The following is a 14,333-nucleotide window of genomic DNA, read 5'->3' on the forward strand; positions in this document are numbered from 1 at the left end:
CTACTTCATTAACAGCCTGGAAGTTATATGCTATAGTGGGTTACTGAAACCTGAAGTTATTTGCCTTAAAAAAGTAAGTGAATTGGGAGCAAATAGGAATGGGAAGAAGAGAAGACTTTAATTTCTGGATCTGCCTCAGTATTATAGAAATACATTAAACATTTTCCCCTTTTTTTTTCCTTTTTCCCTTTTCTTTTGTAATTGGTAGACAGGGAGCATGAAGATAACTCAGATACAAAAGCAGGGAAAGTACTCTCAAAAGATGATTAGAAGCTTTAGACAGAAGGGCATGACCATGATACAACTCTCTTGAGCGCCCCTGCACCCTTGTTTCGGGAAGCCACCAGCTTTTGTTTTCATCAATAACTACTAACACGAGGCCCCTTCATTCATAAATTATGAATGAAGAATTGGTAATAGGGGAACTATAACTCTTTTGGATCTGATAAACTAAAAAGGAACCTGCCTTCCTGGATAGAAATGTTCCCGCTAATAAAAGTAAAAGAAGAAAGAAAAAATTTGCTTTGATGCTAATCCCCTTGTACCTCTTACTTTCTCACCTTGAAAAGAATCTACCGAAAATGTTCATAGGAAGAAGTTTCAGCCTTTGGGAGAATGCAGCATCTAAGTATTTATTCTGCAATGACCTGAATTAACAATATCAGTAAATATGTGGTACTCAAACAAAAATTGTTCAAGGATGGAATCGAAGTAAAGTTCCAGCTCTTGAGAGAGAAGGCAAGGGTAGCACAGGGTACTTATCTGAATCTTCATATTGCAGGCCTGGAAGGAACCAAAGACTTACCTGATCTAAGTGAGGTTTTCTACCTGACCCAAACATTCAATTGCACACTGAGCAGACTCCAGAGCATTGCAGAGAAGGTCAAGTATAGCGATGTGGAGGCACCACTGGATTCGCTTTCCAAAGTCACATCCCTGGGAGACTGATCGGTCAGAAGCTGGCACAACATTTACATAACCTGTGTGTGTCCACAGTTAGCTCTGAGGACTTGTTTTTAGTCTTCTCAGGTGTGTCCGATTCTTTTGTGTGTGTCCTAGAACCGCTGCACCCCTTCCAACCCAATGACAACCCTCCAAAGAAGAATTTCATGGCCTTTGTAAGTCTTTCTCTTTTCCTGATAAAAGATGCATTGTCATTACTGAGTTTCCTCTTTTCCCATACAACGTGGTATCCAGTATTCACCATTCTGAACAAATCATTTCCTTAAGACTTTTGCAAATGTGCTCAGATGATGGATAAGGTGAGTTTCTTTGAACCACCAGCGAGAGATGAATTGGGTTTGCTTATCCACAGGCTGCAAGGCCTGCACTCCTGGGTTTTGCTGTGTGAAGCAGCTTTGTAACCAGAATGTTGGATGAATTGTTTGGAACCATTGGACCCCCCTGTGCTCACAAAACTTATCCAAGAAAATTCTTGTAAAGCACAAAAGCAGAGAAAGAAATTTGAAAGACCTGGCCAAGATCTTACCCCTCCATTACCCCTTCTTGCCCCTGATTGCAATGGGAGTTGCATTAATAGGAGGTGGACACCTTCCATTCCATTCTTATTCTTTAGAGCTAAGCTTTGGTATTGTTCAGGGGCTGCAAAGCTGGGCCCATGAGCCCAGTATAGCTTGTTGCCTGTTTTCACGTGGCCTGAGTCAAATGAAAGATCATGAGAATGATCTTTACATTTTTAAATAGTTGAAGAAGACATCAAAAGAAGAGTCATGTCTTGTGACACTGGAAAATTACATAAAATTTACATTTTAGTATCCACAAGCAAAGTTGTATTGAAGTACACCTGAAACATATTGTCTGTAGCTGCCTTTAAGCTACACAGAGTTGAGCAATTGCAACAGAGACCACGGAGCCTGCAAAGCAAAAAATAAATAAATAAATAAATAAAAAATAAATTACTGTCCGGCCTTTTCCAAAAAGAGTTTGCTGACCCCTGATAAAGTTCAAGTTTATTCTTAAATTCAGCCTTGATAATTAAATAAACCTGATGTCTCACTAAAATGCATGTATTATTTTTAGAGAATTTCTATGTAAACTATTGGGGAATAAGCCATGAATTATTTTAAAATCAGATATAAATTTAATAAATAGAAAATTTTGAAATAAAATTTATTTTAAAAATAAAGTTTCATAAAATAGAAACTGACATGGGACAAGTGTTATAAAAGAAACCTGATCAGACTAACTACTATTCAGGGACATGCAAATTAAAACCATAGTAGGATACTGTTTCACACCTATAAAATTGTCCAAATGCTTTGAAAGTCTGATAATATGAAATGTAGTGAGGGTGCAGGGCAGGTTGGCAATTCTTAATAAAATGGAAGATGTGTTTAAAAGACAGCTTAGCGATTCCACTCCAGACTTATTGTCCAGTCTAAAGAAATTCCAGCACCGATGCAAGAGGAAACATGTAGAAAAATGTAGAACATTTTTCTACATTTTCCCTCCCTTGCGGCTGGGTGGAATCCTGTGGCGAGTTGTGGCCATTGAGTTGTGAGCGGAAGTGACCCATGTCATGGCTCGAGCATCTATAAGGCCAATATGAAAGCCTTACAAATGCCTATCAATATACTATCAAATACTACATATCAGAGCATTAGCCAAGCTTAGAAGGGACTTTATACCTTCAAATGCATATATTAGAAAAGAAGAGAAGCTGCAAAATCAGTAAACTTTGAATCTTAGTGTGGGGTCTCCAGAAGCAAACCTTAAGCCAGGGATTTGAGGGCAGGCAGTTTACTGAAAGCGAATTGATTATCTCAGGCTGCCGTAACAAAGTACCATGGACTGGGAGGCTTACACAGCAGAAATTTACTTTCTCACAGATCTGGAGGCTGGAATCTGAGGTCAAGCTGTTGGCAGGGTTGGTTTCTTCTGAGGCCTCTCTCCTTGGCTTACAGATGGCCATTTTTTCCCTGTGTCCTCACCTGGTCATCCCTCTGTGTATGTCTGTGTCCCAATATCCTCCTCTTATAAGGATACCAGTCATATTGGATTAGGGTCCGCACCATTTTACCGAACTCATTTTAACTTAATCACCCTTTTAAAGACCCTATCTCCAAATACAGACACATTCTGAGGTACTGGGGGGTAGGACTTCACAAATAGCTTTGGGGGAGTTCATACATTGAATTTCAGGAGGCTCACAATTCAGCCCATATCAGAGAGACAGAAAGACAGAGAGAAGCAGGTAGGAAGTAAGATAGGGAAGGGAAGACAGACAATGAAGGCTGCGCTTTGAAGGCAGCCATCACAGCAGAGGCCTGGAGCTTGATTGCCATTAATTACCAAGGAAAATTCTAGAAAAGTAAGTAAAAGATGCTTCCCAATTATCCCAACCAAAGGGCAAGAAGCCAGGGTATTTATATTCTGACAACCGCTGGTCTTTAGTTAAGGGCTCCCCCGGGGAGGGTATTAAATTCCCAGGCACTTCTAGCCCACTATGCCCAAAGACTAAGCAAGTTCGTGCAGTCTCTGGGCAGCCTCTGACAAGATGCAGGTGCCAGTCCTTGAAGTCTGGCTGGTGTGCACAGGAACGGTAAGGGGATACTAGGACAGTGGAGGGAGTCCCACCAGTGTCAGTTAAGCAGCCCTCTCCAGAAGTTACAAAGAGAGTGGTGAAACAAATCCAAGGACAAGACAATAATTAAAACAAATTCAAATGTATAAGTAGACAAGATCCACAAAACCACAGGTTGGTTCCTTAAAATGCTAATAAAATTGGAAAATTACTGTCAAGACTGGTCAGTTAAACTAGACACGAGGCACAAATAAACAAAGCCAAGAATTTAAAAACAGGGCATCATTATGGATCCTGCAAACATGAGAAGAGAAGAAATAGAAAAAAAAAAAAGGGTGAATACCAATTTCTCTTGTAGGTATGTACTCAAAAGAATTGAAAACAGGTACTCAAACAAATACACATTCACACGTGTTTATGGCAACACTATTCACAAAAGTCAAAGGGTGGAAACAACCCAAATGCTCATCAATGGATGAATAAGACAAATTGTGATATATGCACACAATGGAATATTATTCAGCCATAAAAAGAAATGGAATTACTAATACATGCTACCATGTGGATGGACTTCATAAACATTACGCTAAGCAAGAGAAGCTAGACATGAAAGGTCAAATGTATTGTATAATTCCATTTGCATAAAATATCAAAAATAGGTAAATCCATGGAGAAGTAGGTTGTGGTTGTGAGGGCCCAGGGGGAGGGAAATGGAGAGTGACTACTTAATGGGTATGGGGTTTCCTTTGGTGTGATGAAAATATTTTGGAACTAGAGAGAGATGTGATTGCACAACACTGTGAAAGTTCTAAATACCACTGAATTGTTCCCTTTAAAGTGATTCAGTTTATGTTATATGAATTCTGCCTCAATAAAAAAAAAGAGAGAGAGAGAGACAGTGAGAAAAGCAGTAGAAACAACTGGCAGTTATTCAATGCCAACCATGTGCCAGGTCTACAATTGCCATGAAAAATGGACAATTTTTAATATTTTGATGATCTCATTAAATACGTTGCTCACAGTTGTCCCATAAGGTAAGGATTACTAATATTCATTTTTGCAGAGGAGAAAGGAGTTCATGGGAAAGAACCTGATTGTTTCCCCATTGCGTTTTGCAGAGTTCATCCAAACAGTTCTTTTGACAAGCAGAGCCCAAAGAAACATGGATGAGATTACTTCAAGGCTTGGAGACATCTCAGCTAAAGGAAGTGGGCCAGGGAAGGGTTAGGTGTGCTGACATTCCAAATATAGTCTGCTTGGCCACTGAGGAAGAGCGATTTGTTGCTAGCAACAAGTGCTCAGAACGTGTGTGATTTGGCATGTCTCAAGGTGTGAAGTAGATGCAATGCAGGCAAAAAATTGATGATGTTATGGGGAGGGGCTGGGGAGGGTGTTAATCGCCATCTGCAGTGCCTGGAGGTGGGGTGCGGAGAAGTGAAGAATCTTTTCCTTTTTAATAGATTTTCAGGAGGGGAAAATCATATTACAACCCACGGGCATTTGGAAACAATTGTGCTGAAGACAGAAAGTACACCTAACATTAAGCTGGGAAAACTGGACGCTCCCAGCAAACTCATTTTGCAGATTGCTGAATGTCAGAAGAAAAGGCCAGAGGATTTCAACTGCCACTAGCCCCTTACTACTTCCAGCCGCTCACACCGGGCAGCAGAAAGAAAGAACAGAAAGCAAAGTACTTCAAATCACCACCTAGCATGACTTCTGTGATTTCTGGAAGAGCAGGCCAAAGGAAGATTTCAGGTGAGATGGGATCCAAGGGAGAGTTAAGCCTGAACCACAACCCTGCAGGCGTTGGGGAAGCTAATTCTTTGGCACAATTTAGAATTTACAGTAGAAGCCATGCTTGTGAATCTTTGATCATGAATGTTATTTCCTACAACTATACTTGAAGAAGCAGGTTAATCTTGAGTCTTATTTTATCTTATTTTAATTTTACCAAGGAGAAAAATTACAGTACAAATGTTAAGTTAAAAGTGCAAATTAGCATGGATTTATAGGTACAAAAATTGAAAAGACTTTTGACTAAAGCCAAAAGAAACTTAACTATTGAAAGGGGATGAAGAAAGAGGGAAAGATTAATATAAAATTAAAGATAGAAAACCTTAGACTCACATTTTTTTTCTTAAAACTCGGAGCTTTTACTCTCATTCCAACATCAAATTGATCAGCACTTTCTATTGATTCAAACTCTGACTTGAGGGTTTTTCTGCCACTTGCCTGCCTTAATTCAGGCCTGGGTTATTTTTTTTTTTTCCTCTTTTGTAACTGTATTTTTTTATTGTATAAAACATACATAACATTTATATTTTAACCATTTCAAGTGTACAAGTCAGTGGCATTTAGTACATTTGCAATGCTATGCAACCATCACCACTCCTAGAGTGATTCTAGAGGATCAGAATGTTAATAATGATGGGTTTTCTAGATTGGTTCTAGAGTTGCTGGAATCAAAAATCTCTAATCTTATTAGATTTAAAGATGTGAATGACTACATTTTCAGTAGTAAAGAGAGCACTGGTAGTCCATAGCATGATCTGGAAATAGAGATACATAAAATATCACCATTAGATATTCCTAAGCAACCACTTATAAGAAGCAAGGAGCTGCATAACTGTATATATGATACCTTTGAACAATTTTTGCAAACTAATGGATGTAATGAGATTGGCTGGCTGACCCAAATGTCACTGGACAAAGTGGGAAAAGACAATGATGAGCTCAGGGATTTGAATTACTGCATAAATGACCTGAAATCTTCTACGTATGTCCTGAAGGAGACACTCATTTCTCATAGCTGCAGGGCTGAGATTGCTGAAAATCACACACGGATCTTACCCTGGGACTGGGGCTGAATTACAGCACCAGTTTAACTCCCAGCCTTGCAGGGGTCTCCTGTTAAAGTGAGGACATTGACTGGGAAGAAACTGGCTCTTGATAGTTGGAATGAGGACATGTGGAAAGACCCTGATGACACTGGGGACGTTGAGCCTCTGGATTCTGATAAGTCTTTTTTTTTTTTTTTTTGCCAGTGGAAGGGCCTGTCTCTACCTTTAGTGGAAGCCACCTTCCCACTCCCAGTGGTGGTGACCTCTCTATCCCCCCATTCCCCATCTGATGGGATTAACCCAACATTGCTGAGTGAACTGCACCAGCTTCCTCTGAGGAAAATGCCATGCCAGACAATGGCTTTCTCCAAGACTCACTGCTACCACCCCTCTTTGCTTCCAGACCTATAACTAGACTCAAATCCCAGCAGGTCCCCCAAAGTAAGGTACAAAGTATGACTCATGAGAAAGTATACTACACTTCAGGAGAACTACTGGAATTTTCTAATTTATACAGATAGAAATCTGGGGAACATGTGTGGGAATGGATATTAAGGGTGTAGGATAATTGTGGAAGGAACATAAAGTTGGATTAGATAGAATTTATTGATAAGGGCTCACTAAGTGCAGAGATTCTGCATTTTATGCGGAAGCTCAGGCAGTTAGAAAGGATTCTAATTGTCTGTTTGGTTGGCTGAAATATAGACCAAAAGGTGACCCACAGTGAGGAAGTTAGAAATGCCGGACCACCTAGGTTTAATACAGAGGGAGAGAGTCAAAGGCTCAGGGAAATTGAAACATTAGCGTGGACTTGTCATTTAGGACCTACTCTACTCACCCTGGGAGGGCCCCGAAGACATACCTTTCACCACAATGGTGAGGAATACATTTGTGAGGGAATCCTCGGTATCCTCAGAAAGTTCTATGATCACTCTTCTCTGTAGGCCAGACCTTACAGCTGAAACTGCAGTCCCTGAATTGGGAAACCTAAATGCAATGGAGTGATTGGGTCCTGGGGTGGAAGCTCTCAACTACCAAAGGCAAGGTGGGTGTGATTAACATGAAGGATGGTAGAGTCAGAACAGCAATCATAATAGTCTGGCTCACTCAGTCTATTTATTGGCATTGGCTAGTTGATCATGGTGTTCCTAGAAATGAAATAGATAGGAAGCCTACTAAATTCTTGCTTGATCTGTGTAAACAGAAAAGTTCTAGCAAACAGAAGTCTAACTTGAATGATAAAAAAAGAGAATCATGGCCTCTAAATCAATTCCAAGACTTGAGCCAGTTTACAGACCCAGAGTGCACTGAATGAAGAGAAGGCTGGGTCTCCTTGAGGAAGGACCCTGGTACACTGCCAAAAATGTATACTGTTAATCTTTCTCCCAGCTTTCCCCAAAGGGATTCACAGCCTTTTACCAGAGTAAATGTGCATTGAGGAAAAAGAAATAATCAAACCTTTTGGGTTCCACAGGACACTGGCTCTGACCTGACACTGAATCCAGGAGACTGGGAAGATCTCTGGGGCCCTCCAGTCGGAGTAGGGGCTTATGGAGGTAAGAGGATCAGTGGAGTTTTAGCTCAGTTCTGTGTCACAGCGGCCTAGTGGGTCTCTGAACCCATCCTGTCCTTATTTCCCAGTTCTGGAATACACGATTGCAATAGACAGACTCAGCAGCTGGCAGAATCCCCACATTGGCTCCCTGATCTGTGGAGTGGGGGCTGTTATGGTGGGAAAGGCCAAGTGGAAGCTACTAGAACTGCCCCTGTCTAAGAAAATATTAATAGTAAACCAAAAGCAATACTATATCCTTGAAGGGATTAAAGAGATTAGTGCCCCTATCAGAGACTTGAAAAATGCAGAGGTGGGGATTCCTGCCACATCCCCACTCAACTTGCCTGTTTGGCCTCTGCAGAAGACAGTCGGATCTTGGGGAATGACAGTGGATCATCCTAAGTTTAGTTGCAGCTACTCTACCAGATGTGGTTTCATTGCTTGAGCAAATTAGCATATCCCCTGGTACCTAATAGGCAATAACTGGTCTGAATAACACCTTTTTCACCCTATCTGTCAATAAGGACCACCAAGACAGTTTGCTTTGTGCTGGCAAGACCAGCAATACGCTTTCACTGTCCTGCCTCAGGGGTACGTCAGCTCTTCAGCACTATGCAGCATTTTAGTTTGCCGGGGTCTTGATCGCCTTTCCATTCCACAAGGCATCATGTTGGTTCATGACATTGATGATATTATGCTGATCGGACCTAGTGAGCAAGAAGTAGTAACTACTTTAGACTTATTGATAAGGCATTTGCATATCAGAGGGTGGGAGAGAAATTCGACAAAAATTCAGTGAAAATTCTATCTCAGTGAAATTTCTAGGGATCCAGTGGTGTGAGGCTTATTGAGATGTCCCTCCTAGGGTGAAGGATAAGTTGCATCAGGCCCCTCCTGCAACCAAGAAAGGGGCACAATGCTTAGTGGACTTCTTTGGATTTTGCAGGCAACATATTCCTCATTTGGGTGTGTTACTCTGACACATTTTATCAAGTGACCCAAAAAGCTGCTGATTTTGAGTGGGCCCCAGAACAAGAGAAGGCTCTGCAACAGGTGCAGGCTGCCGCTGGAGCTGCTCTGCCGCTCTGCCGTGTGATCCTGCTGATTCGATGATGCTTGAAGTGTCAGCGGCAGGTAGGGATGCTGTTTGGAGCCTCTGGTAGGCCCCTATAGGTGAGTCAGGCCCTTAGGATTTGGGAGCAAAACCCTGCCCTCCTCCACAGATAACTACTCTCCTTTTGAGAAACAGCTCTTAATCTTCTACTGAGCTTTGTGAAGACTGAATGCTTAACCATGGGCCACCAAGTTATCATGCAACCTGAGCTGCCCATCCTGACCCGCACGGCCATAAAGCTGTGTGTGCACAGCAGCACTGCATCATCACGTGGATGTGGTATGTGCGTGACTAGGGCTGAGCAGGCCCTGAAAGCACAAGTAAGTTAAGTGAAGAACTGGCCCAAATTCGCATGGTCCTCACTCTTGCTACACTGCCGTCTCTCTCCCAGCCCCAGGGGGAGATCCCTGTGATCAGCTGACAGAGGAAGAGAAGACTTGGAGCCTGGTTACAGATAGTTCTACAGGATCACAGGCCTGGCCTGACAGTGGCAGCTGAAGCACTGCAGTGCCCCTCTGGAGCATCCCCGAAGGACGGTGGTGAAGGGGATTACTCCCAGGGGGCAGAACTTTGAGCAGCACTCCTGGTTGCTCTCTGCTTGGAAGGAGAAATGGCTTGATCAGCAACTGGATACAGATTCATGGGCTGTGGTCCATGACTTGTCTGGATAGTCAGGGACTTGGAGGGAGCACAATTAGAAAATTGGGGATAAGGAAATTTGGGGAAGAGATATGTGAATAGACTGTTTCGAATGGGCAAAAAAAAAAAAAAAAAAATCAAGGTATTTGTGTCTTGTGTGAATTTTCACCAAAAGGTGACCACAGCAGAGGAGGATTTTGATAGTCAGGTGGACAGGGTGGCCTATTCTGTGGATAACAGATAGCCTCTTCTCTCCAGCCACCCCTGTCATTGTCCAATGGACTCAGGAACACAGTGGTCATAGTGGCAGGGCTGGAGGTTATGCTTAGGCTCAGCAACATGGGCTTCTGCTCACTAAGGCCAACGTGGCTACAGCCACTGCCAAGTGCCGAATTTGCCAGCAGCAGGGGACAGCATGGAGCCCCTACGATGGCACTATTGTCTGGAGTGATCAGACAGCTACTTAGTCAAAGATTGATTACACTGGACAGTTTCATTACGGAAGGGGCAGCATTTTGTCCTTATTGGAAGAGACATTTACTCTGTGTTTTTGCCTTCCCTGCACATGATGCTTCTTCCACCACTATCTGTGGACTTCCAGAACTCCTTACCCGTGGCCATGGCATTCTGCACAACATCGCTGCTGACCAAGGAATGCCACAGCAAATGACGTGCAGCAATGGGCCCATGCTCATGAAATTCACTGGTCTCGCCATGTTCCCATCAGCCTGAAGCAGCTGGTTTGATAGAACCGTGGAATGGCCTTTTGAAGACTCAGTCCGGTGCCAGCCAGGGGGCAACACCTTGCGGGGCTGGGGCAAGGTTCCCCATGAGGCTGTATGTGCTCAGAATCAGCGTCTCCCACAGCCTGTGTTCACGGGTCCCGTCATCAAGGGGTGGCCGTGGGAGTGGCACCACTCACTATTATCCCGAGTTTCCCATTAGTAAGATTTTGCTTCCTGTTCTCATGACTTTATGCTCTACTGGCCCAGAGGTCTTAGTTCCAGAGGAAAAAATGCTGCCACCAGGAGACACAGCAGTGATTCCATTGAACGGGAAGTTGAGACTGCCGCCCAGCCACTTTGGACTCCTCGTGCCTCTGCATCCACAGGCAGAGAAGGGAGTTACTACGCTTGCTGGGGGGGTGGTGACCCCGACTACCAAGGCGAACTTGAACTGCTACTCCAGGACAGAGGTAAGGAAGAGGATGTCTGGAATATAAGAGATCCCTTAGGGCACCTTTCAGTATTACCACGCCCTGTGATTAAGGCCAGTGGAACACTGGCCAGGCAGGACTACTCAAGGCCCAGACTCTTTGGGAATGAAAGTTTGAGTCATTCTACCAGGTAAAGAGCCATGGCCAGCTGAGGTACTTGCTGAAGCCAAAGAGAAAATACAGAATGAGTATTAGAAGAAGGTAGCTGTAAATACCAGCTATGACCTCACAACCAGTTACAGAAATGAGGACTGTGATTGTCTTGAATGTTTCCTCCTTACTTTGTTGTGTGTATGTGTGTGTGTGTGTGTGTGTGTGTGTGTGCGCATGTGCAGTACTATTTCTATTATGGAGACCCTAAATTCCGGGCCATGAGTTTCATTGCAGAAGTCAGTGTGAAAAACATTCTTACACTCCCACAAGCCCTCCAGTACCTCTCTTATCTTCCAGGCAACTCCTGAAATTCCTTTATTAGGAGACTAAAATTATTTTTTCCATAGTGGAATATCAACCCAGATAAAGGAAAACACTAGTGGAAAAAAAAATAGCTGGGAAAATGATCAGTCTACAAACTAATAAAACATACACATTTAAATCAGTTACATTTTACACTATCAGATTAATTGAAAAAGATCCTAACATTTAAATTGCTTTCTGGGTAGTGCCAACATGTTTGAAAGCAATAAAAATTGATCAGTGTTGTTGATAAGCAATGCTAAATACTTATTAAGAACCATAAAAATGCTCACACCTTTGTTAACGCCCTCTGGCCAATGACCGCAGGGAATGTACAACTCACTACTCGAGGTTTAATGCTTGTGAGGAGCTATGGGGCTTCCTAGCAGGCCTTGGAAGGGACTTATGATAGAATTTTGGCTTGTGTTGGGTGTCTGGGGGAAGGATTTAATGAAGTGGGGCCTTGCTTTGGATTGGATGTTGTCAAGAAGTGAGAGTAAATCTATGAATAGACAAGACTTATCGATTCATAGATTTATCCATTTACCTATTCAAGATTTTATCAAATTTTCTAGATAATTCTTGTCTAGAAGGAGAAAAGGCTAGTCACTAGCACAAGGCTAAAGCTAAAATTGGTAAAGAGGTAGTAGCAGTTATTTATATCATCCGGGATAGGAAGATAATTGGTCATATTTGTGGTGTGGACAATGTTCGTGTGTGTGTCTGGACACTCCACTGACAGTTTATGTTCAGTGGGAAAACATGTGGGCCAGCTGTGAGGGCCAGGCCAGCTCCCGAACGCCCGGGCTACTCTTCTGGTCTAGCCGTTCAACCCCAGCACTGTGTGTCTCTGCCTGCTTGGGCTGCCGTAACAGAATACCATGGACTGGGGGGCTTAAACAATAGAAATTCATTTTCTTCCAATTCTGGAGGCTGGAAGTCCAAGATCAAGGTGTCAGTAGGTTTGGTTTCTCCTGCAGCCTCTCTCCGTGGTTTGCAGATGGCTGCCTTTTCTCTGTGCCTTCAAGTGGTCTTTCTGTGGTGCACACAGAGCTCTTTGGTGTCTCTTCCTCTTCTTATAAGGACACCAGCCATATGGGATTAGGGCTGCACCCTCCTGACCACATTTAAGCTTAATTACCTCTTTAACATCCATGTCTCCAAATACGAGGGGTTAAGGCTTCAGTATATGAATTTTGATGGGGACACAGTCCACAGCACTGTGCATCAGAATCCAAGATTTTTAGAGATCTTTCACAGAAGGTAAAAATGCTGTATTAATACATGGTGATTAGAGCATTACCTTTGATAGGAAAACTTAGGCAAATATCTGTAACAAAGCAGGGTAGAAAAGGCAGGTGAAGGCTCAGAGAAAAAAATGGGCTCAGGGCTGAATCAAATGGTTTTAGGGTGGTGGGGTTAATCGGTAACCGTATTTAATTATTAATTTTTTTATGTTTCTATCATATTGCTTTTGCAGCAATAACGATGCAAATAGCTATGGGAGAGTTGATAAAGAGACTTAAACTTTTTCATCCCGTTGGAGTAAGCTAGGGCTCGCAAGTGCTCTGTCAGTGTGTTTGGGTGTACTTACGCGGAAAATGTTCAGAAGGGGGAATAACAGGGCAGGGAGGGGTGGGGAGGGAACCTACTGATGCAGGAGGATGGACAAAAGCCAGAAGAGGACAGCCAGGGAAACCCTGACAAACGCGCCCGTTTCCTGATCTTGCCTTAGCATGGATTCTGCTGTATAGCCCAGGAGGACCCACATCATGTCCGGGATTCTGCCTCCAGCACCGAGCAGAGCTCCTGCATGATGCTGCAACGCCCCACAGACAGATGGGGAGGGAGGAGGGACAGTGGAAGGAATAACCCCTCACCGCGGCCCCCTGCACCCTGACAAAATGCCCGCTCCACGACAGTAAACATTCTCCTACGTAGAAGACATGCATGAGAGATTCTTGTGCCTATTTTTGTTATTGTTCTTAGACCTGATCTTTTAGTTTTCTACCTGAAAGAATTGCCTCCAACATAAAGAATCATAGGGTAGATCCTTTATTTAGGTCATAAATCTTGAAAAAGTGCTCAGGAGCCCTGATCATGTGGCCCATCCCCATTTTAGGACAGATCGCTGTGATGGGGAACACACCGTGACCTTCATTCGCAAGGCGGAGTCCAATGCTACTATCTGGGCCGGACCTATTTACAGGATCAAGGCTCCAATCTCCCACAAGGACTGGTTTCCCCTAATCTTTATGGTGAGTCCGAATGCCAGCACAGCCTCGTAGCGCTGCTCAGCCACACAGACCTCCCCACGGTGCCGTGGCCCCGGCCCGCTCTTTCACACGGGGTCCTCTGGAGGTTAAAGGAGTTTATTTTGAAATGAAATGGCAACTGGAAAAAGCTTTTATTTTCATATGGGAAAAAGCTCATAAAGCATTTATTTCTCTTGATTAGTGTTCATGACAGCAGCCTGGAATGCTTTCTGCAGCCAATTTGTAGTTGATCTTATAAAACTGATCTCTCTTCTTGATCTGTTCCCCCACCCCCCGCACATTTGTTCTGCTTAAACCTTTCAGCGCATTTGTTAACTTGGGCGACATCTAAGAAACTTGCCCTCGATTTGCGTGGAGTCGTCCAATCCATGGGCTGTGCATCGCTCCTTTAATTGGAATGGCCTGGTTCCCTCCCAGATGTTCCCTTTCAGCAGATACCGTTGTGTTTTAAAACTTTGGATAATTATAGCTCTGTAAACCTAGAGTAGGAGATTTGTTGGCTCCAGCCAGCTCCTGCTCCTGATGTAATAGCTTCATTGTTTAGTAATCGCCCTATTCACAAAGCAAAGGGATCCGTGTCAGCAAAGACATCTATTCAAAGCACCTCCCCTGTGCTGGATAAACAGTAGCAGAAGCAGTCTACCAAGAGAACCAAAACACTCACAGGGGACTTGGCCACAAGTTTGACCA

The sequence above is a fragment of the Lemur catta genome, chromosome 5 (assembly GCF_020740605.2).
Source record: "Lemur catta isolate mLemCat1 chromosome 5, mLemCat1.pri, whole genome shotgun sequence".
In the NCBI taxonomy this organism is placed as follows: domain Eukaryota; kingdom Metazoa; phylum Chordata; class Mammalia; order Primates; family Lemuridae; genus Lemur; species Lemur catta.